Source organism: Myotis lucifugus, unplaced genomic scaffold (assembly GCF_000147115.1).
Source record: "Myotis lucifugus unplaced genomic scaffold, Myoluc2.0 scaffold_4, whole genome shotgun sequence".
NCBI classification, from domain to species: Eukaryota; Metazoa; Chordata; class Mammalia; order Chiroptera; family Vespertilionidae; genus Myotis; species Myotis lucifugus.
Window position 1 is genome coordinate 7,720,651 of NW_005871052.1, and position 9,498 is coordinate 7,730,148.

Here is a 9,498-nt window from a genome sequence, read left to right on the forward strand (position 1 = left end):
CCTTACATGACACACTAGACCAGATTGATTTAATTGATATTTTAAGAACATTTCATGCCAAAGCAGCAGATTATATATTCTTTTCAAGTGCACATGGAATAATGTCTTAGATAGACCACATGTTAGGCCACAAGGGGAAAAAAAATCAAAAGCTACCTTGACACAAATGTAAAAAATAACACAACTAAAAATCTATAGGATATAGCAAAAACAGTCCTAAGAGGGAAATTCATAGCACTACAGGCCTACCTCGAGAAATAAGAAAAATTCGAACTAAACAATCTAATGTTACAACTGAAGAAATGGAAAAAAATAAACAATAAACCCAAAGTGAACCAGAGGAAGGAAATAATAAAGGTCACAGCAAAAATAAAATACAGTCCAAAAAAAAAAAAAACCAAAGAACAATGAATCCATGAGTTTGTTCTTTAAAAGATAAATAAGATTGAGAAAACTTTAATCAGACTCATCAGAAAAAGAGAGATGTCCCAGTAAATAAAATCAGAAATAAAGTAATAGTGGACACCACAGAAATACAAAGAATTATAAGAAAATATTATGACCAACTACATGTCAACAAAATGGGCAATTTAAGAAATACATAAATTCCTTGAAACATACAATCTTCTTAGATTGAATCAAGAAGAAACAGACAATCTAAACAGACTGGTTGTAACCAACAAAATCAAAGCACTAATAGAAACAATCTACCAACCAACAAAAGTCCTGGACCTGAGGTCTTCAGAGGCGACTTTTACAAAACATCCAAAGAAGAACCAACACCTATCAATCTCAAAGTAGTCCAAAAATTCAAAAGGGAAAAAAAATACTCCCAAGGTGATTTTACAAAATGAGCTTTATCCTGATCCAAAACAGATAAAGACACTACAAAGAAAATAATTGGCCAATATCCCTGAAAATACAGATTCAAAAATTCTCAACAAAAATATTAGCAAACCAAGTTCAGCAATGCATTTTAAAAAGTCATACACCATGACCAAGTGGGATTTATCTTTGGGATACAAGGTTGGCTCAATAGTTGCAAATCAATGAACGTGATACATCAAATAAACAAAATGAAATTTAAAAATCAGATGATCATACCCAGAGTTATAAAAAAAGCATTTGACAAAATACAGGACCCATTTATGATCAAACCTATCAGCAAAATGGGAATAGAGGGAGCATAACTCAACATAATAAAGGACTTATATGACAAACCCTCAGCTAACATCATATTCAATAGGGAAGAACTAAAAGCTTTTCCATTAAGGTCAGGAACAAGTTAGGGATGTCCACTTTTAGCACTCTTATGCAACATAGTGCTAGAAATCCTAGGCACAGGAATCAAACAAGAAGAAAAAATAAAAGGCATCTAAATTGGAAAGAAAAAAGTAAAAGTGTCATTATTTGCAGATGGTATGATATCTTATACAGAGAAATCTAAACATTTCACCAAAAGCCTACTAGAACAGATAAATAAATTCAGTAAAACAGCAGGATAAAAATAAATATTTATAAATCAGTTGTATTTTTATTCAATTATGAACTACCACAAAGAGAAACTGAGAGAACAATTTCATTAACAACTGCATCAAAAAATAATAATATAGCTAGGAAGAAAATTAACCTAGGAAGTAAAAGACCTGTACTCAAAAAACTATAACACACTGAAGAAAAAATTGAAGAAGATACAAATAAATGGAAGGTAGACCATGCTCGTGGTTAGGAAGATTAAACATCATTAAAATGTCAATAGCTAAGCAATCTTTAGATTCAATGCAATTCCTATTGAAACACAAATGGTGTTTTTCAGAGAACTAAAACAAATAACCCAAATACTTATATGGTATCACAAAACTCCCTGAATAGCCACAGCAATCTTGAGAAATAAGAGCAAAGTTGGAGTTATCATGCTACCTGATATCAAACTATACTTTAAGACTATATAGTGAACAAAGCAGCATGGTGCTGGCATAATAACAGATATATAGACCAGTGGAGGTATATAGAGAGCCCAGAAATAAATCCATGCCAATGTGGCCAATTAATATATGAAAGTAGGCCAGAAAGTGCAATGGGTAAATACAGTTTATTCAATATATGGTATCGATAAAACTGGACAGATAGCTAAAAAAATGAAACTAGATCATCTTCTAAAACCATATACAAGAATGAAAAAAGAATAAACTCAAAATGGATTTAAAAATGGAATGTAGGACTCTAAATCATAAATCCCTTATAAGCCTACATAGAGAGTATAATCTCTTATAGTTTTCTGGAAATTTTTTTTCTGATATAAATTATTGGGTGAGAAAATGATAGAAAAATAAACAAATGGGACTACTTCAAACGAAAAAGTTTTGGCACAGCGAAGGAAAAATTTAAAAAAACAAAAAGACAGCCTACTTAATGGATGAAATATTTGCCAATGATATACCCGATAAGGTGTTAATATACAAAATTTATAAAGAACTCATACAGCTCAACATCAAATAAACCAAAAATCCAATTTAAAAAAAAATGGCAGATGATCTGAATAGACAATTCTCCAAAGAGGACATATTTATGGCCAATAGACATATGAAAAGATGCTAAATGTCACTAATCATCAGAGAAATGCAAATTAAAATCACAATGAGATATCAACTCACACTTGTTAGAATGGCTATCATCAATAAATCAATAAACTATACGTGATGGTGAGGATGTGGAGAAAAGGGAATCCTAGTGCATTGTTGCTGGGAATGCAGACCATTGGAGTCACTATAGAAAATGGAATGGAGCCCTGACCGGTTTGGCTCAGTGGATAGAGCGTCAGCTTGCGAACTGAAGGGTCCCAGGTTCGATTCCGGTCTAGGGCATGAACCTTGGTTGCGGGCATATCCCCAGTAGGAGGTGTGCAGGAGGCAGCTGACTGATGTTTCTTTCTCATCAATGTTTCTAACTCTCTATCTTTCTCCCTTCCTCTCCGTAAAAAATAAATAAATAAATAAAATATATTAATAAAAAAAGAAAATAGTATGGAGGTACCTCAAAATGACCAACCCAGCAATTCCACATCTGTGTATATGTCCAAAGAACCCCAAAACACTAATTTGAAAGAATATACGCACCCCTGAGTTTACTGCAGCGTTATTTGCCATAGATAAGATATGAAAGCAACCCAAGTGCCCATCAGTAGATGAGTGGATTTAAAAGATATGATACATTACACAATGGAGTACCACTCAGTCATTACAAAAAAATAAGTCATAGTATTTGCGACAGCATGGATCGCCCTAGAGGGTATTGTGCTAAGTGAAATAAGTCAGTCAGAGAAAGATAATGCCATATGATTTCATTAATATGTGGAATCTAAATAACAATATAAACCAACAAAACAAAAACAGATTCATAGATATAGAGAAAAGACTGATGGTTGCCAGATGGTAAGGGGTTTGGGGGACTGGGTAGAAAAGGTGGGGGATTGAGACGTATAGGTGGGTAGTTGCAAAATAGTCATGGGGATGTAAAGTACACCATAGGGAATATAGTCAATAATATTGTAATAACTATGTTTGGTGCCAGTTGTATGGTGGAAATATATGGGGACCACTTTGTAAAGTATATGATTGTCTAACCACCATGCTGTATGCCTGAAACTAATACAAAATAACATTGAATGTAAACTATAATTAGACAATAACATTTACTCAGAGGAAGAGAGGAGCGGGAAGTGGGTGGGAAGAGATTAAACAAAGATCTTACATGTATATGTGCATTACCTATGGACACAAACAATAAGGTGGCAAAGACCTGGGATGGGGTGGGAACTAGATTGAGGGGGACAATGGGGGAAAAAGATGGGCATCTGTGATACTCTCAGCAATAAAGATTTTTTTAAAAGGAAAAGAAAAATAACATTTAATAAAAATGAAACTAAAACAAACCATGGTATATTCATACATTTAAATTGAATGAACTATTTATCGATGTATGAGACAACTTGGACAGATCACAAGGTAGACATAATTTCACTTAGATACATTCTCAAAATAAAATAATTATACTTATGGAGAATAGGTCAGTGGCAGCCAAGATTTGGGGCTAAGGTGGTTGTAATGGAGCAGTTCCATATTTTGATTATGGTGATGGTTACATTAATCTATATGTTTGTTAAACTTCATACAACTTTATGCAAAAAGTACAAAACCTACATTTTGCAGTGTGATAATTTGAAAAACTAAAATTTTAAAATAATTTTGCTGTCAAGGAGTAGAGGAACTAGAACTTGGATATACTGTTGGTGGGGTTGCCAAATGGTACAAGTACATTAGAAAAATGTGTAGTGATTTGTCTTAGTCCATTCAGACTGCTATAAACAAAATAACACAGACTGGGTGGCTGATAACAGAAATGTATTTCCCACAGTTCTGAAGACCAGAAAATCCTATATAATAAAAGCCTAATATGCAAATCAACCGAATGGCGGAACAACCTGTGGCTATGATGGCACACTGAACATCAGGGGGCAGACGCTCAATGCAGGAGCTGCCCCCAGCCCTCAGGCTCCAGGCCAGCCAAGGCGAGTGCCTGCGGGCCTCCCCTCCCCCAATCGCCCCTCCAGTCGCCCCACAGATCGGCCCTGATTGCAGGCCAGGCCTAGGGACCCTACTCATGCATAAATTTCATGCACTGGGCCTCTAGTCCAATATAAAGGAGTTAGCATGGTCATGGTTTGGTGAAGGCCTTCTTCCTGTTTGGTACCAAGTGCCTTCTCCTTGTGATCTCACCTGGTGGAGGGGTGAGCTAGTTCTCTGGGCTCTCTTTTATAAGGTTACTAGAGGCCCGGTGCACAAAAATTTGTACACTCGGGGGGCGGGGGGAGGGGGGTCCCCCAGCCCGGCCTGTGCCCTCTCACAGTCTGGGACACCTCGGGAGATAACGACCTGCTGGCTTAGGCCTGCTCCCGGGTGGCAGAGGGCAGGCCCAATCCCGAAGTGCAGCCCCTGGTCAGGCTCAGACCAGGGCCTATTGGGGAGTTGGGGTGCCACCCCCTGTCATGCACAGAGCAGGGCGGATCAGGGGGTTGGGGCACTGCACCTGTCATACTCAGGGCAGGGCCAATGGGGAGGTTATGGCTCTACCCTGTCACACATAGAGCAAGGCCCGTGGAGGGGGATTGGGGCGCCACCCTCTATCACCCACAGAGCAGGGCCGATCAGGGGGATGGGGCGCCACCGCTGTCACACTCAGGGCAGGGCCGATGGAGAGGTTATGGCACACCCTGTCACACACAGAGCAGGGCGATCAGGGGATTGGGGAGCTCCCCCCCTATCAGGCACAGAGCAGGGCCCGTGGGGGGGGGTGGGTTGGGGCGCCGCACGCTGTCAAACACAGAGCCCCAGGGCAATCAGGGGATTGGGGAGCTCCCCCCTATCAGGCACAGAACAGGGCTGATCAGGGGGTTGGGGTGCCTTTCCCTGTCACAAACAGAGCAGGGCCGATAGGTAGGTTGTGGCCCCGCCCCCTGTCACACACAGAGCCACAGGGCGATCAGGGGGTTTGGGCGCTGCCCCCTGTCACGCTGATCCCGGTGCCGGGAGCCTCACTGCTCCGCTGATCCTGGTGCTGGGAGGCATATTACCCTTTTACTATATAGGATAGAGGCCTGGTGCACGGGTGGGGGCTGGCTGGTTTACCCTGAAGGGTGTCCTGGATCAGGGTGGGGGTCCCCACTGGGGTGCCTGGCCAGTCTGGGTGAGGGGCTGAGGGCTGTTTTCCGGCTGGCGAGTGACTGGAGCTCCCAACCGCTCCTTGTTTCCTTTTTTTTTTTTATTCTGGGCCAGCTTTAGCTCTGAGGCCTCCCTGCTGAAAACATTGATACAAAGTTTCGGTCCGCTGGCTTTCAGTCCGGCTGGTTTCTGGTGTTTTGTTTATCTTCTTATTTGCAACATAGTACATAGTTGCTTAGAGTTGCAACTGAGAGGCTGGCAAGTGAGGTGGGGAACGTTGAAGTCTGCAGCAAGCAAGCCTCATGCTCGCTTCAGTGCCTGGCTGCCGGCCGCCATCTTGGCTGACAGTTAATTTGCATATACTCACTGATTAGCCAATGAAAAGGGTAGCGGTCGTACGCTAATTACCATGTTACTCTTTTATTAGTGTAGATTAGTGGCATTCCTGAGGGCTACCCTATCATGACCTAGTGGCTTCCCAAAGGCCCTGCTTCCTAATACCAACACATTGGGCATTCGGGTTTTGAAATATGAATTCATGGGGGAAACAAACATTAAGATCAGAGCAGGTAGATTCTTAAACTGTTAAGCATATCATATGATCCAAACATTCTTAGTGCTAGGAATTTACCCAAGAGAAAGGAAAGCCTATTTACAAACAGAGGCTTCTATATTAATGTTCAGAGAAAAGTTATATTTGTAATAACAAATAATGAAACATCTCTAATGTCCACCCACAAATGGATAAGCAAACTGTGCTATTTCCATATAATGGAATATGTAGCAGTAAAAGGGAATGAACTTTTGATACATGCTACATTAACAGATCTCAGTATGCTGAGGGTCAGAAGTCAAAAAATGAGTATGTACTCTTTGATTGAATTTATGTGAAATTCCAGAAAATGCTAGCTAATATATATTGACAGAAATCAGTGGTTGCCTGGGGCCTGGAGGGAGTTAGGAGAGGCAGGAGATGGAGATTACAGAAGAGTAGGAGCAGGGAATTTTATCACATCAAAATATCACATTGGTATTTGTCCCTCAGAGAGGGGTGTGTATGAAAGGAAAGGGCAATGAAGTGGGGTAACCCCCCCACTTCATTTTGTTACACACAAAATTTCAGTTATTAGTCAGAGCAGTGATCACTCATTCCAACTGATTAACGTACAAATTACAAATATATATATATATATATATATATATATATATATATATGTAAAACATTTAGAAATTCCATGTAAAATCATGGAAATTATATACCTAATTCATTTAAACAACTGCAACTATAGTTATACTACAGACCAGGGATTCATTCAGTTTTAGAGATGGATGAAGTACTGTAATCATCAACTGTGAACTTCTTAGTTTATATGGAGAATAGTGAAAAGACTTGCCTTAGGTCCAATAGGATTCTGGGTGCCAGACTACTCTGATTCTGCTTTGACTCTGCTGGCCATTATGGTAACCATGCCTGCCTTACCTTTGGAGGTTGGGTGACAGCACTTGGCCCCTGCTACCTGGGGATACAGTTTGCTCCCATTGCCTTTAGGTTCCCAGTTCAGTGGCTGCAGTTCCCACTGTAAGTTCTCATCTACAGAGAAGAGCGATCTTGGAGCTCTTAAAGGATGCTGGAGCTCCCTTCATACATTCATTTCTCACAGCTGTGGTGAAAGGTGTGTCCTGAGGACCCTGCCAGGGTGGGTGAGCAGGTTTTAAATAACAAATGCACTCTAATACTCCAATGTCCCCAAGCCTTTGAATCCTTTCTTCTACAGCAGGGGTTCTCAACCTGTGGGTCGCGACCCCTTTGGCGGTCGAACGACCCTTTCACAGGAGTCGCCTAAGACCATCCTGCATATCAGATATTTACATTAGGATTCATAACAGTAGCAACATTGCAATTATGAAGTAGCAACGAAAATAATTTTATGGTTGGGTCACAACATGAGGAACTGTATTTAAAGGGCCAGAAGGTTGAGAACCACTGTTCTACAGTAAACCAAGGTCATTTCTAGTTTACTTGTTGGCCACATTTTGGGCCATGTGTTAGCTGACCATCCAAACCAACTCTTAGAACCCTTTAAAACTCTCCAAGCTGCAACAATAAATGCAGAATCTCTGCTTAGTGCGTCAGTAAAGTCACCCTGGTCCAAACTTATGTTCCTTCCACTGTTTTCCTACACCTTTAACATCCAACCCCACCCATGCCTCCCTACTTTTGTCTGTATAAATTAGAAAAATCTAGTAGCTCTTTTGGAGTACAGCACACCTTCTCATGGGTTACCCTTTTTCCTCACCTTAAGAGGCCTGGTGAGACTTGAGTCTTGTTACAGATGTAGAAGCATGAGGGGAGGAGGAGGGGGCCCTGTGGAGCATCAGCAGTGTCTTTCAAGGACATTTCCTCAGGAGAGGTCATTACCCTTTGCTCTGGCAATTCAGGGTTAATTTCCTCAGACTGGGGTGAGGAGGCTGCTTCTACAGGGTTTGGAGAGGCTGCTTCCACTGGTGAAGATGACTCATGAGTATTTAGGGGCTCGATGTTCCCAGCTTCATCACTGTCTTCCCACATATTCCCATCCCAACATTCAGGATCCCATTCCTTCCCATTCAATGCCTTCACTTTACTGGCAGATACACAGTGAGGTTAGGAATTCAATTCGCATTGTAATTAATTCAGCCACCCACAATGAGATTCTGCGTTTTGTTTTCAGCAAGCTCAGCCTCCGAGCTACAGAAAACTGGGCAAACAGAAGTTTTTAGGTATTTATGCAGTGTTTGAGCAGGGAATTGAAATCTCTGAGCTCATCTTTTTCCTTTCTCACTTTGTTCAGTGTCATTAGGCGCAACCAGACATTCCCATGATATTCTTGAGTTTGACAAGAATGTTTGAAGGTATCATATACATGGTCACTCAGTTCCTTGCATCTTATAAGTATTTGCTTAAGAGTATCCAATGATGAGACTTTGTGTATCTCTATTGCCACATCACACCATGGACTCTCAGGGTGCAAATTTCCTGCTGGAGATACAGTCAGTAGTGCTTTCAAATATAATCAGATTTGAGAGCTAAATCTAGAACCAATTCAGAAAATTCATTCTTAAGATTCTGTTCTTTAGAAACAGCCCTAGTGCCAAAGTTTGCATGAGTCAGTTCTCAGAGAAGCAGAACCAATTACACGTATGAGAGTGTTTGTCTCTGTGTGTGTGTGTGTGTGTGTGTGTGTGTGTGTGTAAAGGGAGAGAGAGAGAGGGAGAGAGAGAGAGAGAGAGAGAGAGAGAGAGAGAGAGAGAGAGAGAGAAACTGACTTATGTCAAGGAATTGGCTCATATGATTATGGAGACTGGCAAGTTCAAAATCTATAGGATGTGCTCACAGACTAGCTTCTGAAGGGAGAGCCAAGGCTGCAGTTTAAATCCAAAGGTCGTCAAGATGGAGACACAGAGAAGAGCCAGTGTTGCAGATCAAGCCCATAGGTCATCTGCAGCAGAATTCCTTCTTGCTCAGGGGAGATTTTTTTTTTTCTGTTCTGGCTTTCGCTGGATTGGATAAGGCCCACCCTCATTATACATGGCAATTTACCTCAAGTCCATGGATTTCAAACTGATTCTCATCCAAAAGCAGCCACACAGAATCGCCCATAATAATGTTTACTCACATATCTAGGCACCATGGCCCAGCCAAAATGGCACATAAAATTAACCATCACACTTTCTTTCAGTCTTTTCTATTTCATTCCCTTTTTATCTCTTTTTCTTTTTAACACAGAGTATTGTATGGAAA